The following is a 23,730-nucleotide window of genomic DNA, read 5'->3' on the forward strand; positions in this document are numbered from 1 at the left end:
CACCAATATATCCGAGTTCACCACATTATCGTAAACTATGCACTGAATTTGGTCCTCACCTTAATCGTTTGGCTTGAAAGTCATGAATTTCCATATATACTTCATAGGCCATTTTGTGAAGGATTTTTTTCCAAAATTGTCGTAATGTAAGTTAGGCATTTTTCCTCACAAATAGTACATATAAGAGGAGTCCATGCGAAAGGATTGCAGTTTTTGAACTTTTATTCATTTTCTTTCATTTTTCAAAAGGGGTCAAAATGACCGGAATTATAGCAAGGAGTTGAAAATTTCCAAACTATAAGTGGTTCTTCGATATAATTACTACTTGTGTACCTAAAAGTGTTGTTTGCTAATTTTTAGGATAGAGCAATCACACAATTCAGTTCAAATTGAATTACTTTCGGGAAATCAGCATAAAGTGATTTAGATGTGCGAAAGTAACTAGAGACCTAAAAAATCAATAACACTTGGTAGTTGTCCATCAAATATGGTTTACTTCATGTGAAAATTGGGATAGAGCCATTTTGCACCCTAGTTTTTGTAATTTACTCACAAAAAATACACATTTTTTATACTTAGAAAATAGAAAATGATATTTTTGTACAAAAAGTTCAAAACTCTATTTGGCAACCTTGTTTGTAATGGAAACACTCACCTATATGCCCAAGTTCACGACATTATCATAAACTATGGAATGAATATAGTCAATGCGTTGGTCATTTGAGACCAAATTTTTCATGGAAAAAAGTGTAAATAATATGGCATCAAACATAAAATTGTCGACATAAAACTATCAGCCTCATCAAAATGAACAACTTTGATTTTTGAAGCATCTTCATCCGAGGTCGTATGCAACTGCTAGAGCCAAGACAATGCATTTTAGCTAAGACCCCCTTTTACCGTGTGGGACACTCGGCAAAGACTCCCTTTTTCCGAGTTTAGCACTCGGCAACACCCTGGTTGCCGAGGTTTGTTGTTTTACCGAGCGTTTCATTGACGATACACGGCAAAGTACGTATTTGCATAGTTTTTATTTCTGCCGATTACTTCTTTGGTAGGAACTCGGCAAAGATACTATTGCCGACTGCCTAACATATTGCACTCGGGAAAGAGCCTAACAATCGGCCAAGACGAAAATTCCAGTAGTGAAGCTTTAAAAGAGCGAGTTCTTGTGTTTAGCGAGTTTCTTGAACCATTGGACTTGATCATGGAACAGTCGAGGAAAGAGTTCAACTGGACTAAACGCAACGAGCTCATGTATATGAGTGTAAATGTCTCTGTTAAAACCCGCAAGGCCTTGATGGTGGACTTCAATGATATGGAGAGCGAGGCCAAGGTGATGCTTGCATGGACAAAGGTGTGTGGAGAAGGTATCACCTTCTTTGGAGCGTCGTGTCTGGTGCTCCTCGATGTTGTGTGCAATCCTTCTGTCCAAAGGCAGGCGATTGGACGTGCATATCGAATTGGTTAGCAAAACATTGTCCAGACAAACAATCTAATTGGAGAAGGAACACAAGAGAAGGGCAAATATGATATAGAAGCTAAGAAGTAGACAATGTCCAATTTTTTTTTCAAGTGAGCCACGGCCTGTGGAGTGCAACCCATCATCAGAATTTATTTCCATTGATAGGATTTTGGAACAAATGACAGAAGATGAAAATCTGAAAGAGATTTCTGTGAATATACTCCCATCGTAGTAACAATAGAACTTATAGATCTCTGGTAAGTGGGAGCTTCTGAGATCATAATGTTGCAATTTCCATATTTGTTTGTGGTTCTTATCCTTTTATATCATTTGTGGACAAGCACGCGTTCTATCAAATTCTGAATTTATGGATTCTTGAACAAAAGAAGTAAAATTATTTGTAAGGTCTTGACAATAGAAATTCTAAATTGAGAACGCGTATGTGGTACGCCTCCTTTGGGTGAAACAAATTTGAAAATGGCAGCTCTACAATATTTATACCTATCTGGAAGATGGGGCAGCACCATTCAGGTGCTTCCATTGCTCATGCCGTAAGGAGTGCACACACACACACTCCATGCATCAGCCCATAGCTATAGCTAGGTTCGCACAAGTCTGACCATATAAATGATGAGGCGCTCTCATCTTGTGTTCACATTTCTAATGTTCTAGCTTTATATTTGTTATGGTCGATCTCTGTTCATTTCCAAATTGACAAGTGTATTATTTCTCAATCTGGGATAGAACAGGCTGGATGCCTCAGACCTAAGGGGTCTGCTGGCATGTCTTGATTCGATGTATGTCATGAATACCGATATCATATAACATCAGTCCAATTTGTTTGTTTTGTTTTTTTAGAAGGCATCAACACAATGTTTGATGTATGTCATGTGTGCTTGACACTTTTTCAACCTTCCCAACAACAATTGCTACACGTCAATCCACAATGTGCGTAGAAGGTGCTGAGAGCCTGACTCGAGTTTCCCGTTGTCTATCACCGGGAGATGGAAAATGATTACCCGGACAATGGACCCGACTCCTGCACGAGAACAACCTGAAGAAAAAGTTCAGCTTTATTTTGGTCAAAATGTATCATCCACTTCTGTAAAAATGAAGTCGTGCTTTTCAAAATATGTAAATTCCATGTACGTCTTCGAAATTTTGGCTTTTTGGATGTTGTCTTGAAGAAGAGGCGGCACGGTCAGCTAACGAGTCGAATCAGGTCGGCGTGTTGTATGTTGGCTTGAAGAAGAGGCGGCACGGTCAGCTGAAGAGTCGAAGCCACCGGTCCAGCCGAGGGGTCAAAGCCTCCATGTCAGCTGACGAGTCGAAGCAGGTCGGCATGTTGGATGTTGGCTTGAAGAAGAGGCAACATGGTGATATTGAGAGATCTAGAAAATTTATAGAACTTGGGAATTGTCCATTACATACGGTCTACTTTATGTGAAAATTTGAGTGGTACCAATTTGCACCCTGGTGTTTGTACATGCTTCACAAAAAAATACCCATTTTTGACACATAGAAAATAGAAAATGATTTTATTGTATAAAAAGTTGAAAACTCTATTTTGCAACATTGTTTGCAATGCCAATATGCACCTATATATCCGAGTTCACCACATTATTATAAACTATGCAATGAATTTGGTCCTAACCATAATCGTTTGGCTTGAAAGTCATGAATTTCCATATATACTTCATGGGCCATTTTGTGAAGGATTTTTTTTTCCAAAATTGTCGTAATGTAAGTTAGGCATTTTTCCTCACAAATAGTACATATAAAAGGAGTCCATGCGAAAGGATTGCAGTTTTTGAACTTTTATTCATTTTCTTTCATTTTTCAAAAGGGGTCAAAATGACCGGAATTATAGCAAGGAGTTGAAAATTTCCAAACTATAAGTGGTTCTTCGATATAATTACTACTTGTGTACCTAAAAGTGTTGTTTGCTAATTTTCAGGACAGTGCAATCACACAATTTAGTTCAAATTGAATTACTTTCGGGAAATCAGCATAAAGTAATTTAAATGTGCGAAAGTAACTAGAGACCTAGAAAATCAATAACACTTGGTAGTTGTCCATCAAATATGGTCTACTTCATGTGAAAATTGGGATAGAGCCATTTTGCACCCTGGTTTTTGTAATTTCCTCACAAAAAATACACAATTTTGATACTTATAAAATAGAAAATGATATTTTTGTACAAAAAGTTCAAAACTCTATTTGGCAACATTGTTTGTAATGGAAAGATTCACCTATATGCCCAATTTCACCACAGTATCATAAACTATGGAATGAATATAGTCATTGCATTGGTCATTTGAGACCAAATTTTTAATGGAAATGTTTAAATAATATGGCATCAAATGTAAAATTGTCGACATAAAATTATCAATCTCATCAAAATGAACAACTTTGATTTTTGAAGCATCTTCATCCGAGGTCGTATGCAACTGCTATAGCCAAAACAATGCATTGTAGCTAAGACCCCTTTTTGCCGAGTGGGACACTTGGCAAAGACTCCCTTTTTCTGAGTTTAGCACTCGGCAACACCCTGGTTGCCGAGTTTTGTTGTTTTACCGAACGTTTCATTGATGATACTAGGCAAAGTACCTGTTTGCCGAGTTTTTATTTCTGTCGATTACTTCTTTGGTAGGAACTCGGCAAAGATAGTATTGCCGACTGCCTAACATATTGCACTCGGGAAAGAGCCTAACACTCGGCAAAGACAAAAATTCCAGTAGTGAAGCTTTAAAAGAGCGAGTGCTTGTGTTTAGCCAGTTTCTTGAACCATTGGACTTGATCATGGAACAGCCGAGGAAAGAGTTCAACTGGACTAACACAATGAGCTCATGTATATGAGTGGAAATGTCTCTGTTAAAACCTGCAAGGCCTTGATGGTGGACTTCAATGATATGGAGAGCAAGGCCAAGGTGATGCTTGCTTGGACCAAGGTGTGTGGAGAAGGTATCACCCTCTTTGGAGCGTCGCGTGTGGTGCTCCTCGATGTTGTGTGCAACCCTTCTGTCCAAAGGCAGGCGATTGGACGTGCATATCGAATTGGTCAGCAAAAGATTGTCCATACAAACAATCTAATCGGAGAAGGAACACAAGAGAAGGGCAAATATGATATACAAGCTAAGAAGGAGCAAAAGTCCAAATTTTTGTTTTCTAGTGAGCCACGGCCTGCGGAGTGCAACCCGTCATCAGAATTTATTTCCATTGACAGGATTTTGGAACAAATGATAGAAGATGAAAATCTGAAAGAGATTTTGGTGAATATACTTCCATCGTAGTAACAATAGAACTTATAGATCTCTGTTAAGTGGGAGCTTCTAAGATCATAATGTTGCAATTTACATATTTGTTTGTGGTTCTTATCCTTTTATATCATTTGTGGACAAGCATGCGTTCTATCAAATTCCGAATTTATGGATTCTTGAACAAAAGAAGTAAAATTATTTGTAAGGTCTTGACAATAGAAATTCTAAATTGAGATCGTGTATGTTGTCCGCCTCCTTTGGGTGAAATTTTTTTGAAAATGGCACCGCTACAATTTTTATACCTATCTGGAAGATGGGGCAGCACCATTCAGGTGCTTCCATTGCTCATGCCGTAAGGAGTGCACACACAGACACTCCATGGATCTGCCCATAGCTATTGCTAGGTTCGCACAAGTCTGACCATATAAATGTTGAGGCGCTCTCATCTTGTGTTCACATTTCTAATGTTCTAGCTTTATATTTGTTATGGTTGATCTCTGTTCATTTCCAAATTGACAAGTGTATTATTTTTCAATCTGGGATAGAACAGGCTGGATGCCTCAGACCTAAGGTGTCTGCTGGCACGTCTTGATTCGATGCATGTCATGAATACTGGTATCATATTCCATCAGTCCAATTTGTTTGTTTTGGTTTTTTTAGAAGGCATCAACACAATTTTTGATGTATGTCATGTGTGTTTGACACTTCTTCGTCGTTCCCAACAACAATTGCTACACATCAATCAACAATGTGCGTAGAAGGTTCTGAGAGCCTGACTCGAGTTGCCTATTGTCTATCACCAGGAGATGGAAAATGATTACCCGGACAATGGACCCGACTCCTGCACGAGAACAACCCAAAGAAAAAGTTCAGCTTTATTTTGGTCAAAATGTATCATCCACTTTTGTAAAAATGAAGTCGTGCTTCTCAAATTGTGTAAATTCCATGCACGTCTTCAAAATTTTGGCTTTTTGGATGTTGTCTTGAAGAAGATGCGGCACGGTCAGGTAATGAGTCGAAGTAGGTCGGCGTGTTGTATGTTCGCCTGAAGAAGAGGCGGCATGGTCAGCTGACGAGTCGAAGCCCCCGGTCCAGTCGAGGGGTCAAAGCCTCCATGTCAGCTGACGAGTCGAAGCAGGTCGGCATGTTGGATGTTGGCTTGAAGAAGAGGCGACATGGATATATTGAGAGATCTAGAAAATTTATAGAATTTGGGATTGTCCAATACATATGATCTACTTTATGTGAAAATTAGAGTGGTACCAATTTGCACCCTGGTGTTTGTACATGCTTAAATAATACCCATTTTTGACACATAGAAAATATAAATGATTTTGTTGTTTAAAAAGTTGAAAACACTATTTGGCAACATTGTTTGCAATGCCAATTTGCACCTATATATCCGAGTTCACCACATTATCGTAAACTATGCAATGAATATGGTCCTCACCTTAATCGTTTTGCTTGAAAGTCATGAATTTCCATACTTCATACCCCATTTTGTGAAGGACTTTATTTCAAAATTGTCGTAATGTAAGTTAGGCATTTTTCCTCACAATTAGTACATATAAAAGGAGTCCATGCGAAAGGATTGTAGTTTTTAAACTTTTATTCATTTTCTTTCATTTCCTCAAAAGGTGTCAAAATGACCGGCATTATAGCAAGGAGTTGAACATTTCCAAACTATAAGTGGTTCTTCGATATAATGACAACTTGTGTACCTAAAAATGTTGTTTGCTAATTTCTAGCACAGAGCTATCGCAAAATTGCAGTTCAAATTGAATTACTTTGGGGAAATCAGCATAAAGTGATTTAAATGTGCGAAAGTAAATAGAGACCTAGAAAATCAATAACACTTGGTAGTTGTCCATCAAATATGGTCTTCTTCATGTGAAAATTGGGATAGAGCCATTTTGCACCCTATTTTTGTAATTGCCTCACAAAGAATACACATTTTTGATACTTAATAAATAGAAAATGATATTTTTTTACAAAAGTTCAAAACTCTATTTGGCAACATTGTTTGTAATGGAAAGATTCACCTATATGCCATGTTCACCACATTATCATAAACTATGGAATGAATATGGTCATTGCGTCGGTCATTTGAGACCAAATTTTTCATGCAAAAAAGTGTAAATAATATGGCATCAAATGTAAAATTGTCGACATAAAATTATCAGTCTCATCAAAATGAACAATTTTGATTTTTGAAGCATCTTCAACCGAGGTCGTATGCAACTGCTACAGCCAAAACAATGCATTGTAGCTAAGACCCCCTTTTGCTGAGTGGGACACTCAGCAAAGACTCCCTTTTTCCGAGTTTAGCACTCGGCAACACCCTAGTTGCCAAGTTTTGTTGTTTTACCGAGCGTTTCATTGACGATAACTGGCAAAGTACCTGTTTGCCGAGTTTTAATTTCTGCCGATTACTTCTTTGGTAGGAACTAAGCAAAGATACTATTGTCGACTGCCTAACATATTGCACTCGGGAAAGAGCGTAACACTCGGCAAAGAGGAAATTTCCCGTACTGAAGCTTTAAAAGAGCGAGTGCTTTTGTTTAGCCAGTTTCTTGAACCATTGGACTTGATCATGGAACAGCCGAGGAAAGAGTTCAGCTGGACTAAACACAACGAGCTCCCGTATATGAGTGGAAATGTCTCTGTTAAAACCCGCAAGGCCTTGATGGTTGACTTCAATTATATGGAGAGTGAGGCTAAGGTGATGCTTGCATGGACCAAGGTGTGTGGAGAAGGTATCACCCTGTTTGGAGCATCGCGTGTGGCGCTCCTCGATGTTGTGTGCAACCCTTCTGTTTAAAGGCAGCGATTGGACGTGCATATCGGATTGGTCAGCAAAAGATTGTCCATACATACAATCTAATCGGAGAAGGAACACAAGAGAGGGCAAATATGATATACAAGCTAAGAAGGAGCAAATGTCCAAATTGTTGTTTTCAAGTGAGCCACAGCCTTGGGAGTGCAACCCGTCATCAGAATTTATTTCCATCGACAAGATTTTGGAATGACAGAAGATGAAAATCTGAAAGAGATTTTTGTGAATATACTCCCATCGTAGTAACAATAGAACTTATAGATTTCTGGTAAGTGGGAGTTTCTAAGATCAGAATGTTGCCATTTCCATATTTGTTTGTGGTACTTATCCTTTTATATCATTTGTGGACAAGCACGCGTTCTATCAAATTCTGAATTTAGCGATTCTTCGACAAAGGAAGTAAAATTATTTGCAAGGTATTGAAAATAGAAATTCTAAATTGAGATCGTATATGCGGTATGCCTCCTTTAGGTGAATTTTTTTGAAAATGGCATCCCTACAATTTTTATACCTATCTGGAAAATGGGGCAGCACCATTCAGGTGCTTCCATTGCTCATGCCGTAAGGAGTGCACACACACACTCCATGCACCAGCCCATAGCTATAGCTAGGCTCACACAAGTCCGACCATATAGATGACGCGGCGCTCTCATCTTGTGTTCACATTTCTAATGTTCTAGCTTTATATTTGTTATGGTCGATCTCTGTTCATTTCCAAATTGACAAGTGTATTATTTTTCATTCTGGGATAGAACAGGCTGGATGTCTCAGACCTAAGGGGACTGCTGGCATGTGCAGATTGTATGTATGTCATATATACCGACATCATATTCCATCAGTCCAATTTGTCTGTTTTGGTTTTTTAGAAGGCATCAACACAATGTTTGATGTATGTCATGTGTGCTTCACACTTTTTCATCCTTCCCAACAACAATTGCTACACTTCAATCTACAATGTGCGTAGAAGGTGCTGAGAGCCTGACTCGAGTTGCCCGTTGTCTATCGCCGGGAGATGGAAAATGATTACCTGGACAACGGACCCGACTCCTGCACGAGAACAACCTGAAGAAAAAGTACAGCTTTATTTTGGTCAAAATGTATCATCCACTTTTGTAAAAATGAAGTCGTGCTTTTCAAAATGTCTAAATTCCATGTACGTCTTTGAAATTTTGGCTGTTTGGATGTTGTCTTGAAGAAGAGGCGGCACGTTCAACTAACAAGTCAAAGCAGGTCGGCGTGTTGTATGTTGGCATGAAGAAGAGGCGAAGCCCCCGGTCCAGCCGAGGGGTCAAAGCCTCCATGTCAGCTGACGAGTCGAAGCAGGTCGGCTTGTTGGATGTTGGCTTGAAGAAGAGGCGACATGGTGATATTGAGAGATCTAGAAAATTTAAAGAATTTGGGATTGTCCAACACATACGGTCTACTTTATGTGAAAATTAGAGTGGTACCAATTTGCACCCTGGTTTTTGTCAGTATGAGAGGTCCTACATCGTCAGGAAAAGAAGATTTAGCACATAGCGAGGCTAGTATCCAAAGAGGACGTACAAGAGAAAGATGTGGATTTCGAAGAAGTTTTCGTTCCCGTTTCAAAGATGGACTCAGAGAGATTGCTCATCGCTCTTGCGGCTCAGGAATCATGGAAGATACATCACATGGATGTAAAATCCGCATTTTTGAACGACGAGTTAGAAAAAGATGTGTATGTGAATTAGTCACCGGGCTTCATCAAAGAGGGAGAAGAACACAAGGTACTGAAGCTACACAAAGTGTTGTACGGGCTACAACAAGACCCTCAGGCATGGAACATCGAACATGATCAAACTTTGATTTCTCTTGGATTTGAGAAAGCCACACTAGAGCATCCAATGTACAAACGAGTTGAAGGAAAGGATCGTCTACTAGTTGGCATCTACATCGATGACCTATTAATTACCGGAGCAGATGAAGAAGTGATTGTAAAATTCAAGCTACAAATGAAAGATCTTTTCAAGATGGATTGTCTCGGTCTTTTAACCTACTACCCCAGGATAGAGGTAGATCAAAAGACGGAGGGGATCACACTATGCGAGGAGGCATACAAAAGGAAGGTACTTGAAAGTCATGGCATGAAAGATTGCAATCCAATTGACGCTTCAATGAAACTTCGTCTTGAGCTGAGCAATAAGAGTAAAGTACCCGCAGTTGATGCAATAAAGTATATTGCAATGTCCGCTGGGGAGTATCAAGGTGTGTGGCTAGGAAGGTTACACAGTGATCTCATGGATCGAGATCCAACAAGTGGTACTTAATGTTGATAGCAAGTCTTAATTTTTTCTACGTGAAGATCCAGCACGCCATGATAGAAGCAAGCACATTAATACGGTGTATCACTACATAAAGGACTGCATGGAAAAAGGGAAAGTCAACTACATTTACACCAATGATCAGATGATAGATATGCTAACCAAGACTTTGGACCGAGAGAAGTTTTTGAAGATACGAAGAAGGATCGACGTCCGAGTTGTAATATGGTGACGTGGTGTTTAGGGGGATGATTGTTAGAATTAACCACGTAGTCACAATCTGGCTCGGACGTGAACAGGACACCGAGTCGTATTGGGTTAGGCTAGTTAGCTTTACTCCTATATATACACTACCCCTTGTAATCTTTGTACCGTTAGTTCAAATCAATATAAAGAAAAATCAGGACCTATATGGTCCTCTGCGTATTGTGTTTTGGTGAAAGATTTCTAATCCATCAAGTCCCCGGCCGATTGATACATACGTGCTACAGCGTTGAAGCTAGCTCACGTGAAAATCAATCCAGTTGTTTGCTTGCCTGCTTATAGTTCTAAGACGTGTGCGTTGCCGTGGCCAAAAGTATAGGTCTGGAAGTTCGTGAGAAAGTAGTTCGTCTAACAGCGGCAGTCGGGACCTGCGCCAACACAATATTGGGTATTTGAACTTGAAAAAGAAGCTTAAGAAAATTAACTTTTCCTCTTCAGCTTTTCATAAGAATGAGAAAGCATACTTAATGGTTGGACTCAATTGTAAAAAGGCATTGATCCCTTTATATGTTCAATTTGTTGCTTTTCTCAACTAGCTAGGGACTCTTTAATAAAAGGCAGGACTCTGGTATTGTATTAATTCCAAGAACTGAGAACTATTGTTGGAGATATAATCATGTATGTGATTTCCATGTATTTATGCAAATAGTATTTTTTAAGGCAGATTTAGATAATCGGAGGGAGTAGTATATCATATAGATCTAGTGTTAAAAGGAGAAGAATGCTGCTCACCTCACAACAACTAAGACAATCAAAAGCCTTCACGTTCACCAGATCTAAAGCCCCGCGGTCGTCATGTTTCTGAGACCACATGGTCCGTGGCTCCCAGCTCAAACCTAACATTTTATCTAGGATGCCTCGAACAACCACTGACTCTCCCCTCACCCAGTGTTTCTGAAAGTGCTTGAGATCATCCGGCTTTGCAGCATCTGACACCGGGTAATATAGCCTATTATCAACTGAGTACTCCCTGGAAGCAGCTATCCTTTTCTCCCTAGACAAACAACAGCTCCATGCATCATCTGCACCTGCCACATCAGCAGAGGGCAAGAAGAGTTTGAATGTTGTAGCTTCTGCCTCAAGACGGGTAAGCCAGTCCTCCTGGAAGAGCCGCCTCTGCTCAAGACCCTGGCGGCCGCAGCCCCCGAGCTTGGTGGGAGGGCAAGAGATGCTTCCACCATTGGCAGCTACGTTAGCCACCGACTTAGTTTTTGTAACTTTCTTTCCCTCTCTTGTAATATTTTGATGTTCGCCTCCTGATGAGAAGCACGAGTGTTGGTTGCCACCGTGCAAGTAGTCGGGTCCATTATCCGGGTAATAGTCCTCCATCGCCTCACAGCAGCCTCAGAGGTTGTTCTCAGGGAGCTCCTTGCAGCAGAGGACGCATAGCTCGTAGCCGCACTCCGGGTCTGGGCACCATCTATGGAGATCGTAAATTGATGTGTCCCAATTGTTGGTGCAAAGAAAAGAAAAAAAATGTAATGCACACATTTACATTAAAGATTGGACAGATGGAATTTACTGCTAGACATCATGATTTACATAGGATCAAGACGTACCTGTAGACCCTGTCGTCTTTGTCGAACGAGGCTTGTTCTATGCTTAGATGGTATAATGACACCCCTGGGAATTTGTGGGAATAAGTAAAACGATATTAATTAGCACAGAAAATTAACATGCGGCTGATAATATATAGATCCCAAGTCTCCGGCTGGTGGTGGTACAATGGTCAACTTTTCATGATGTTCGTCATAATATATACACGGATTCACCTGTCATCTTGGCCTCGATCAGCCTGTCAGCTAGCACTTACGAACCGGGACTAATGTCCCGTTTTCTACTAGTGCAACTATCTTCCTTAAAAAAACATGAAATTATAGCTGGTTTCTTCAATCCCACAGCCTCCTATGATTATCTTAGATAATTACATTTTGATTAACTAAGTTATTCAAGATAGCGTTGTCGAAATTATCAAGGCAACATGGCTTCTAGGAGTCCTTCCCTGCCACGAAGCAATCGCAAAAATGTGTTTACAAAATGAAGCATACATAACTCAAATGTCTATCTTAATATTACTATGAAATAATTCTAGCTCCAAGCGCCTCAATATATTCTATATTAAATAATTTAACCACTATTTTGTGCAGCACCTGGATGTGATCTGCAGCCACTTTTCCTCCTAGTTTACTTCACAGTTCAAAGAAATGTAATTTTGTTGCATCAAGGAGAAAGCATGTCACAAATTGTCTCGTAAGACCTACAAATTTGTTAATCAAGGGCTTCGTTCCGGGCCACTGCTCTCTAGGAAAAACTGTTTGAGGTCGTGTTTCAAGGTCTCAACAGCATGATTAACAACATGTACAACCATCTTCTTTACCTGCATATTGTACCTCCCTATACTCTCACTTCCCTATCATCTGTTGCCTCCTCAACGACACCTACAAGTTGAGTGATCTTGCGACTCGTCTTCCCTCATGCTCCAACTGGGAATTGCTGTCCTCTCTTATCTAAAGGCTCTAACAACCGACGTTCATGCATGATTGGCTGCCAGGTCATCCGCCAACGTAGAGGCACCAAGGGATGGCTTTTTCAGGGTTGGTAAACTTTGGAAGAACACATTTTCATGCAAATTGTGCACTGGGAGTTTTACCAAAGAGTCATGGTTGTGCTATGTCCGCTAATTGATGTTTGGTAAACTTTTGGAGAGCATATTATTGTTGCACATAAATTCGTTCACGAAACCTCCAGGATGTTTCTAGGTGTTAGTAACCGGTGCCACAAAATCATTTTGTTCATGGTGGTAAGTGTTAAGATGCTGAAAACATATGGAAATGGGGCAATGGAAGAGCACCAAGACTGAAAATAAGCAACATGGGTCCATATATCTCTATGACGATTACAAATGACAACTCATGCAACAAGATTAGCCCAAGCTGACCGGCCCTTTACGTTGTACTTTTTTTCATATACAAACTTGTAAAAAAAATACACAACAGAGAAACCCTACTGTCTTCCTTAAAAAATAACCAATATGATTATGTCTCATTTCTTTGTCCAGCAACCTCCTAGGATTATATTACAGAAATAAAAATGAATAACTAAGCTATTTAAAAATAGAGTTGTTGAAATTAATTGAAAACATGGCTTCTAGGAATCTTGCCTGCCATGGTCCACGAAGCAACTGCAACACAGTGTCTACAAAATGAAGAGTACATAATTCAAATCTCCGTCTTAATATTTAAATTTAGCTCCAAGTGCCTCAAATAAATGCTATACTAAATATGTTTGACCACTACTTTCTGCAGCGGCTGGATGTGACCTGTAAGCACTTTTCCTCCTAGTTTACATCTTCATTCAAAGAAAATTAATTTTGCTGCCTCAAGGAGAAAGCATGTTACAAATTGTCTAGCAGGAACTGCAAATCTGATAATAAAGGGCTTCGTGCAGAGTCACTCCTTTCCGGGAAAAAATGATTCAGATCGTCTTTCAAGGTCTGAACGGCACGATTAACAGCATATACGATCATCTTCTTGACCTGCATTTTGTACATAATATGTTTATCACAGTTCCGCAAGCAAAGACACATGCAAGTACAGATCTCGATCAAGAAGCATGTAATCAGAGAGCCCAAAAGGATTGAGTTTGTGTTCTGGAACATAATTCAATTAACTATGTTTGCACCAAAACATAGGGTTAACATATTCATGTAAAAAGTTTTACCTATAGTTTGTCTTCCTTTGATCTGTGGTCTTTGGGTAATAAGCGGAAATCTTCGTTCAGCATCATACATTGTCTAACATTCTCAGGGGAAACAAAGTCTAGAGCAATCTTGGTACAAGACTAGAAAAGTAATAGAAGAACACAATCAGTTACATGTTACAGAAATAATAAACCAGTTTTTTGCCGTCAAATATGATCATGTCTATATCTATAGTGTGTTCAGGAGATATATACCTGAAGATTACGTACTTGATGTGGACAAGCGGCTGGTATGAAAACAGCTTCTCCAAGCTTTTGTACTATAGTCCAAGGCTCTACTCCTGAAACGCATTAGCAATTTGGAAAGATATAAGTATAAGACTTTAGTTCACTTTTATTAGAAACTTCTAACGTATTGAGTGAGATTGTGCAGGTAGTATGGCTCACCAAATTCAAGTTTAAGCTTCCTCTTGTGGTGTTCCGTCAGATAAAACGTTTCGTCGTGCATTGGGTTATACACCTACAGCAAGATATGAAATCGGAAGTAAATAAGATAGATGATAGGGAGTACATGTACTTCTGTTACCAAAAGTACCAACCTTTCTGACTTGAACACAATGTATATGATGAAACTCTTTTGAGTGCTTTGTTAAATATTCATTCAATTTTGGGACATCCTCTCTTCTAAATATATCCCCGAGAGCGCCCTCTTGACACTCCATATGTTCAGGTGATGTATTGTGTTTTGCATAGCCATCCCTGTCTATTTCATCACTGCATAATTCATTTTTGTCTTGGGCCATATGCTTTAATTTCAGATCAGTGATGGCACTTTCTTGCCTCCAATAAGCGGGAACCTTGGCAGTATGCATCAGTACATGCACCTAATATTAGAACAAAACATTAAAATTGGATAAATCAACTAGCTAGTAGGCAGTAGGATGGCTATTTCACACAGAATAATAAATAATGCATACTAATTTCAAATGAATTACAGAATGGAGGAATTCTTTCGGTTATAGTTGTAGACACTTATCTATCTCACTTACCGCATCAGTCATGTCACAGTGAAGCTTTGTAAAAGAATCTCCTCGTTCAAGTTCTTGTGAAATACCATATGCTATGTATGATCTTGGGCCCAAATCAACCTTGTGGACGTCGTTAGGAAGGAAAGTTGCAATATTAAGGGAGCCAAAATTCGGGTTGGTGTATGGTTGGAGAGGTAATGAAGTCGTATACATTTCTGCATGGTTTGGTAAGAGATCTTCAAATTGATTTGAAGTAGGTCAATCCTTCAGTTTGAGCATCTCTGGCCAACCATTACCATAACTTCGACCTTTGTAGTACCCTTTGAAGAAGTCGGTATTGGGTATTTCAAGCTGAGAAAGAAGCTTAAACAAATTAACTTTTCCTCTTCATCTTTTCATAAGGACGGAAAAACATACTTAAAGGGCGTGAACCCAATTGCATGTGATATAAATAGATATATAGAAGGCACTGAACCCTTTATATGTTCGATCTGTTGCTTTTTTCAGCTAGCTAGGGACTCTCTATTGGAACTCTAGTATTGTGTTAATTCCAAGAACTGAGAACTATTGTTTGAGATTTAATTATGTATGTTATTTCGATGTATTAGTGCAAATAGTATATTTTAAGACTGATTTAGACAATCGGAGGGAGTACTATATCATGCAAATCTAGTGATAAAAGGAGAAAAATGCTGCTCACCTCACAGCCACTAAGGCAATCGATAGCCTTCACGTTCACAATATCTGAAGCCCTATCATCACTATGTATCTGAGACCACATGGATGCCTCGAACAACGACTGGCTCTCCCCTCACCCAATGTTTCTGGAAGTACTTGAGGTCATCCGGCTTTGCAGCGTCTGACACCGGGTAATACAGCCAATTATCATTTGAGTTATCCCTGGACGCAGCTCTCCTTTTCTCCATAGACAAACTGCAAAGGAAGCTACATGCATCATCGGCACTTGCCACATCAGAAGCGGGCAAGAAGAGTTTGTACGTTGTGGCTTCTGCCTCGAGATGTGTAAGCCAGTCCTCCGGGAAAAGCCGTCTCAGTTCAAGAGTCAGGCGGCCGCAGCCCCCGAGCTCGGCGGGAGGGCAAGGGATGCTGCCACCGTTGGCAGCTACGTTCGCTACCCACTTAGCTATTTTAAGTTTCTTTGATTGTCTTGCAATGTCTTGACCTTTGCCTGCCGACGAGGAGCACGTCTGTGGATTGCCTCCATGCAAGTAGTCGGGTCCATTGTCCGGGTAATCGTCCTCCATCTCCTCACAACAGCCTCGGAGGTTGTTCTCGCGGAGCTCCTTGCAGTAGAGGACGCATAGCTCGTAGCCGCACTCCGGGTCTGGGCACCTTCTATGGAGATCGTAAATTGATGTGTCGCAATTATTGCTACAAAGAAAAGAAATGTAATGCACACATTACATTAAAGATTGGATCGACGGAATCTACTGGTAGAATTATGATTTAGGTAGGATCAAGGCGTACCAGTAGACCCTGTCATCTTTGTCGAACACGGCTGGTTCTATGCGTAGATGGTATCATGACACCCCTGTGAATTTGTGGGAATAAGTAAAAAGAGATTAATTAGCACAAAAGATTAACAAGCGGCTTATAATATATAGATCTGAAGTCCCGGGCTGCTGGTGGTACAATAGTAGACTATTCATGCTGGTGGTACACTAGTAGACTGTTCATGATGTTCGTCATAATATATCTACGTATTCACCTGTCATCTTGGCCTCGATCTGCCTCTCAGCTAGCTGCTCCTTATTCATATCTGACAAGCACGGAAGAAGGTAATGCAACAAGTAGCGTGCATTCCTTTCCTTGCAGATTTGGCACTCTGAGAGCCCTTCACACCTACGTACGAAGCTAGAATTAAGAATACATCGACCAATTACATATCAATTAATTTTATAACAATGAGACGACAGGTGTACATGCACGAGAAGCTAAGCTAGCTATATATTGTGATGGATCGATCGCTAGATAGCCAGGGCCAGGCGACATGGTACGTACCTGTGCTTGTTGGCGCAGGCGGCACTAGAGTATGTCCCCTCGTCGCGGTCACACGGTGGCGGCTGCTCCTGAATGCAAAGTATTATGGAAAGTTATATTAGACGATTAATTAACTAGCTTCCAAAAACACATGAAATGCCGGCCACGCTGAGAATGGAAAGAAACACGGACGGACGGGCCGGGAACATGGATGTTTCAGTCTGTACTCACGTTGCGGGCGCCGACGTCCGCCGCCGCCGGGGTCTTGCCGCCCGCCTCCATGCCCACGGCCGCCTTCATCATCTTGGAGCCGCTGCGTGTCACCCTGCGTGGTACAGCTTCTCTGTATGGGGTTGGCGCCGCCTTCTTCCTCATCATGTCCGCGCGGGCGCTTCTACGTGTGGCTCTCCTTCCGTTGGAGATCTCAGCCTCCAGGATATGGACGCTGACCTCCGGGATCTGCACCACAAAACAAGTATAGTTAATGAAATGGCCACCACGGCTAGGTGAAATGAAAACCAAGTTTGCCAATCCATCGCCTCACCTTCACTAGCGAACACGAGGAGGATCCCCCCTCTCTCCAGCTCGCCGGAGCCGGACCCTTCAGCCTCGTGGATCTCGCCCGGCCGTCCCGGCCTTCCCCTCTTCTGCTGCGCCACCGGCAGACACAAGTAATTAAGCTAGCAGCCTAGCACCCAACTTATCCCTTCATGCAGACGCAGATCGATGAAACAAGCAAAAACCAGAAAGAAACCTCACCTTCTTCACCATGTTTACGCCGTCCGCCGGCGCAAGATCTGACGCCACCTGGCTGAACCGTTTCCTCCCAAACCGCAGCGTCCTTGCCTCCTCCTCCGGCGCCGGGGACGCGTCCTCCACACATGTCCGGCCGGCGAGCTTGCAAGATGCCATCACTTCCCTTGCACAAAAACACACGATGATCTGCTCTCTCACTCTATTCCTCGCGACTGATCGATGGGTGTGCCTGCTGTGCTTTTCCCAGTCTCTGTGCGAGGGTATTTATAGGTAAACGTGGACGGCGAGCGCATGGGCGTATGCCTCGCTGCGTGAGGGGCCACGCGGCTAATGGGCCCCGCACCATTACTCCCTTCTTCTTTGCGCATCGGATGTGGCTGTCTCACGTCGAATGACCGTTGGGGACAACTCTACGTGACACAACCGGGTGCACTAAAAGTTCAAATTATGATCTTTTTATTTTGGAAATGCAAATTACTCCCTTTCTAAATATAAGTCTTTTTAGGGATTTAAGTACGAACTACACACGGATGAATATAGACTTATTTTAAGTGTAGATTCACTCCTTATATATACTTAATAAAAATTACTTAAGGTTCTCTGGTCCAGCTCGTCCTTCGTAGACATTTTCCTTTTCCTCTAATATTTTATTTAATTACCAGATAAAATTAGTTTTTCTTTGGAAAGACATTAACTTCTTACTATGTCGAGAACCAACCTGTGGTTGGATGGTTACGAGGACAGTGATCTCCTCTGCCCACCAGTGTTCAAGTCCAGACATAACATTGGTGCTATCATTTACCTAGATTTATTACAGGCCATCCGGCGATGTGTGTTCAGCGGGACGAGATATTCCCGTCGACTACGCGTCTGTGGTGACTTCGTCAATCTCAAGATGATGATGTGCGAGATCAATCTGTCGGAAGTACTCATAGGATAGGGTGTGTGTGCTTTCATATGGAAGAGTGTATGTGCGTATGTATGAGTATCTGCTCTGTACCGTGTTCAAGAAAAAAGTTCTTACTAATTCATCACCAAAAAGAATCTTAAAATTTATTTAGGTAGTTATATCACGGACATAATTTGATAAATAACTAATTAGACAATCACAATAATATGAAAGGTAATCGTGGGCTAACATGCTGTAGAATATTTGCAGCCGTTGCAATGCACAGATAATTATCTAGTATATATTAAAATTTGGGCCGTTCATGAGATTATTAGCAACAAATCTAAGGTGTTAGCGAGGACTAGGGCCCCCGTTGGTCCCCCTGGCCCCACCACTCGCCATGAGGCGGCGGCGACGATGGAAAGACAATGTGTGTGGCTTGTGTGGGCTCAACGTGCGTGCGACTGCAACCTCCATGCATCAGTGGCTGCTGTCTGGGGTGGTGATGCAGCGAACACGCGGATTAATTGTGCATGTTCATGTGATCAAATAACTCATCATCGTCGAGGAATAGGGTTTAGCTTATGATGCCATGAGCAAAACTTCCTTTTTACAAGCAAAACTTCTTTTTTACAAGCAAAACATCCGAGTGTTACTCCTCTATGATAGGATTACATCTAATACTACATGTCAAATGCAATCTCACACCTTGCGCAACAAATGGGGCGAAAGATGCAAATCTACAACCAATTCTAGAATTTTTAGCTAGACACTGAGGAACCACATATTGATCGTGCTCAACCTTCATGAGGGCATACTCACTGACCAAAGCGAAAATTTAAAAGCAATGAGCAACGCTACTCAAACTCAAGATATGATGGTTCAAGGTCATGGTATGAAGGCAAAAGGACAAGTCTTAGAGAAATAAAGTGTCACAATTGTGGACAATCTGAAGACTTTTTTGCATTTTGTCCCCCAAGCCTCTCAGGGAAAGAAATGGATCCCCAAGAATAGAAAGCAAAAAAGAGAGAAAGAGAGATATGCACATAAAGAGAAAAGAAAAATCTTCCGAGACATACTCAAGCTGCTAAACAAGAGAAAAATATTAGCTAATGGGTATCTAACTCCGAGTCTGATACCAATCGTAAACATAGCAACAATGATATAAATGTAGGCATGAGGATGGATAATGGGGCGTTGTACGGATAAAATCAATTATGTAATAGCGGTAACATACGATGATAGTAGTCAAATCATCAACTCATGCAGACATGTGTTCTGTACACAGTCGTACGTGCTTGCAATAAGATCTTGCACAACATTTTCGGTCCTACCCTCGCATTTTCCGCAAGATTGTAATGAACATCAAGGGTAACTAAGGCACTCCTTTTACAAATCGAAGCAAAGCATTAGTAACCAATGAGCTTGTAATAATCAAGTTACAATCATTTACTTTGATACCCCAATTATTGTCACTTCGAGTTCTCTGGTTCAGAATAATAATAGTTGCATACAACTTGCAGATATGATCCCAACACATAAATATCCATGAAAACACATTTGGTTTAGATATGAAATCATGACACTCGGACCCTAATGTCATGCATGAAGCATATCAACATCAAGTTCACTAGATACGTGATACTAGTCATCAAACTTTAACAGCTACGTCAATTATTACATAAGGATCCCTCGATGGAGAGATAGGGGCTGAGATCCCTCACCTTGAGGAATGCCATGTGTATGGGATGATGTCCGGTAAAAATTCTCCTTGGGCATTGAACCCAAGCCAAAGGACGTGTCATGTTCCTGAGATGTCTGCCCTTCATTGAGCACCACTGAATGAGACCGACGTAGTAGCATAGATGACTCATGTCGTGGAAATGGCGTTGTCGTACTCGGAACCTCTGAGAGTGTCCTAGACTAAGGGGTCCTCGAGCTGCCAGCCTATCTCTCATGGACCGTACTGGTGGGCCCCGCTTGATTCATCAAAGGAGGGCCAGACTGCATGAGACCCCGCACCGTGGAAGGAGATCTCCAAAGACTTGGTGTATCCCCCAAGTCTTGTTAGCGAAACCGACATGTTTATCCTCTAACGATGACCGACCATATGTAACCCTAGGTACCCCTGGTGTCTATATAAACCAGAGGGTTTAGCCCGTGGGGGGACCATTACTACCATACCCAGCTAGGGTTTAGTTCATCTGATCTCGTGGTAGATCAACTCTATAATTGTCATACACATACATCAATACAATCAAGTGGGACGTTGCTACCTCTTGAGCACTGCGTTGGTCTTCCCTTGAAGAGGAAAGGGTGATGCAGCAAAGTAGCATAAGTATTTCCCTCAGTTTTTGAGAACCAAGGTATCAATCCAGTAGGAGGCCACGCAGGAGTCCCTCGCACCTACACAAACAATAAATCCTCGCAACCAACGTGATAAGGGGTTGTCAATCCCTACATGCTCACTTACGAGAGTGAGACCTGATAGATATGATAAGATAATATTTTTGGTATTTTTATGATAAAGATGCAAAGTAAAGAAAACAAAATAAAAACAACGCCAGAAATAGCTTGTTGTCGGGAGATTAATATGATGGAAAATAGACCCGGGGGCCATAGGTTTCACTAGTGGCTTCTCTCATGAGCATAAGTATTACGGTGGGTGAACAAATTACTGTTGAGCAATTGAAAGAATTGAGCATAGTTATGAGAATATCTAGGTATGATCATGTATACAGGCATCACGTCCGAGACAAGTAGACCGACTCCTGCCTGCAACTACTACTATTATTCCACACATCGACCACTATCCAGCATGCATCTAGAGTATTAAGTTCATAAGAACAGAGTAACGCTTGAAGCAAGATGACATGATGTAGAGGGATAAACTCATGCAATATGATATAAACCCCATCCTGTTATCCTCGATGGCAACAATACAATACGTGCCTTGCTGCCCCTACTATCACTGGAAAGGACACCGCAAGATTGAACCCAAAGCTAAGCACTTCTCCCATTGCAAGAAAGATCAATCTAGTAGGCCAAACCAAACTGATAATTCGAAGAGACTTGCAAAGATAACCAATCATACATAAAAGAATTCAGAAGATTCAAATGTTGTGCATAGATAAACTTGATCATAAACCCACAATTTATCGGTCTCAACAAACACATCGCAAAAGAAGTTTACATCGAATAGATCTCCACAAGAGAGGGGGAGAACATTGTATTGAGATCCAAAAAGAGAGAAGAAGCCATCTAGCTAATAACTATGGACCCAAAGGTCTGAGGTAAACTACTCACACAACATCGGAGAGGCTATGGTGTTGATGTAGAAGCCCTCCGTGATCGATGCCCCCTCCGGCGGAGCTCCGGAACAGGCCCCAAGATGGGATCTCACGGGTACAGAAGGTTGCGGCGGTGGAATTAGGTTTTTGGCTCCCTATCTGGTAGTTTGGGGGTACGTAGGTATATATAGGAGGAAGGAGTACGTCGGTGGAGCAACAGGGGGGCCACGAGGGTGGAGGGCGCGCCTGGGGGGGGGGGTAGGCGCGCCCCCTACCTCGTGGCCTCCTGTTTGATGTCTTGACGTAGGGTCCAAGTCCTCTGGATCACATTCGTTCCGAAAATCACGTTCCCGAAGGTTTCATTCCGTTTGGACTCCGTTTGATATTCTTTTTCTGCGAAACTCTGAAATAGGCAAAATACAGCAATTCTGGGCTAGGCCTCCGGTTAATAGGTTAGTCCCCAAAATAATATAAAAGTGTATAATAAAGCCCAATAATGTCCAAAACAGAAGATAATATAGCATGGAGCAATCAAAATTTATAGATACATTGGAGACGTATCAAGCATCCCCAAGCTTAATTCTTGCTCGTCCTCGAGTAGGTAAATGATAAAAATAGAATTTTTTATGTCGAATGCTACTTGGCATAATTTCAATGTAATTCTTCTTAATTGTGGTATGAATATTCAGATCCGAAAGATTCAAGATAAAAGTTCAATATTGACATAAAAATAATAATACTTCAAGCATACTAACTAAGCAATTATGTCTTCTCAAAATAACATGGCCAAAGAAAGTTCATCCCTACAAAATCATATAGTTTAGTCATGCTCCATTTTCGTCACACAAAAATGCTCTCATCATGCACAACCCCGATGACAAGCCAAGCAATTGTTTCATACTTTACTAATCTCAAACTTTTTCAACCTTCACGCAATACATGAGCGTGAGCCATGCATATAGCACTATGGGTGGAATAGAATATGATGATGGGGGTTATGTGGAGAAGACAAAAAAGGAGAAAGTCTCACATCAACGAGGCTAATCAATGAACTATGGAGATGCCCATCGATTGATGTTAATGCAAGGAGTAGGGATTGCCATGCAACGGATGCACTAGAGCTATAAATATATGAAAGCTCAATAAAAGAAACTAAGTGGGTGTGCATCCAACTTGCTTGCTCACTAAGACCTAGGGCACTTGAGGAGGCCCATTGTTGGAATATACAAGCCAAGTTCTATAATGAAAAATTCCCACTAGTATATGAAAGTGACAAAACAAGAGACTCTCTATCATGAAGATTATGGTGCTACATTGAAGCACAAGTGTGGTAAAAGGATAGTAACATTGTCCCTTCTCTCTTTTTCTCTCATTTTTTTGGGCCTTCTCTTTTTTTTATGGCCTTTCCCCTTTTTTTTATTCCTCAGTTGGGACAATGCTCTAGAAAATGATGATCATCACACTTCTATTTATTTACAACTCAATGATTACAACTCGATACTAGAACAAAGTATGACTCTATATGAATGCCTCCGGCGGTGTACCGGGATATGCAATGAACCAAGATTGACATGTACGAAAGAATTATGAACGGTGGCTTTGCCACAAATACTATGTCAACTACATGATCATGCAAAGCAATATGACAATGATGAATGTGTCATGATAAATGGAACGGTGGAAAGTTGCATGGCAATATATCTCGGAATGGCTATGGAAATGCCATAATAGGTAGGTATGGTGGCTGTTTTGAGGAAGATATAAGGAGGTTTATGTGTGGAAGAGCGTATCATATCACGGGGTTTGGATGCACCGGCGAAGTTTGCACCAACTCTCAATGTGGGAAAGGGCAATGCACGGTACCGAAGAGGCTACCAATGATGGAAAGGTGAGAGTGCGTATAATCCATGGACTCAACATTTGTCATAAAGAACTCACATACTTATTGAAAAAATCTACA

At 41.1% G+C, this 23,730-nt stretch overlaps 2 pseudogenes; one reads left to right on the forward strand and one right to left on the reverse strand.

Annotated features, from left to right (window-relative positions):
• The first annotated feature begins 1,207 nt into the window (after positions 1-1,207).
• LOC123124132 (SNF2 domain-containing protein CLASSY 3-like) lies at positions 1,208-4,758 on the forward strand (annotated as a pseudogene).
• Positions 4,759-11,451: 6,693 nt separating this feature from the next.
• LOC123120154 (lysine-specific demethylase JMJ25-like) lies at positions 11,452-17,747 on the reverse strand (annotated as a pseudogene).
• Between the last annotated feature and the right edge of the window lie 5,983 nt (positions 17,748-23,730).

Source organism: Triticum aestivum, chromosome 5D, assembly GCF_018294505.1.
Source record: "Triticum aestivum cultivar Chinese Spring chromosome 5D, IWGSC CS RefSeq v2.1, whole genome shotgun sequence".
Lineage (NCBI taxonomy): Eukaryota > Viridiplantae > Streptophyta > Magnoliopsida > Poales > Poaceae > Triticum > Triticum aestivum.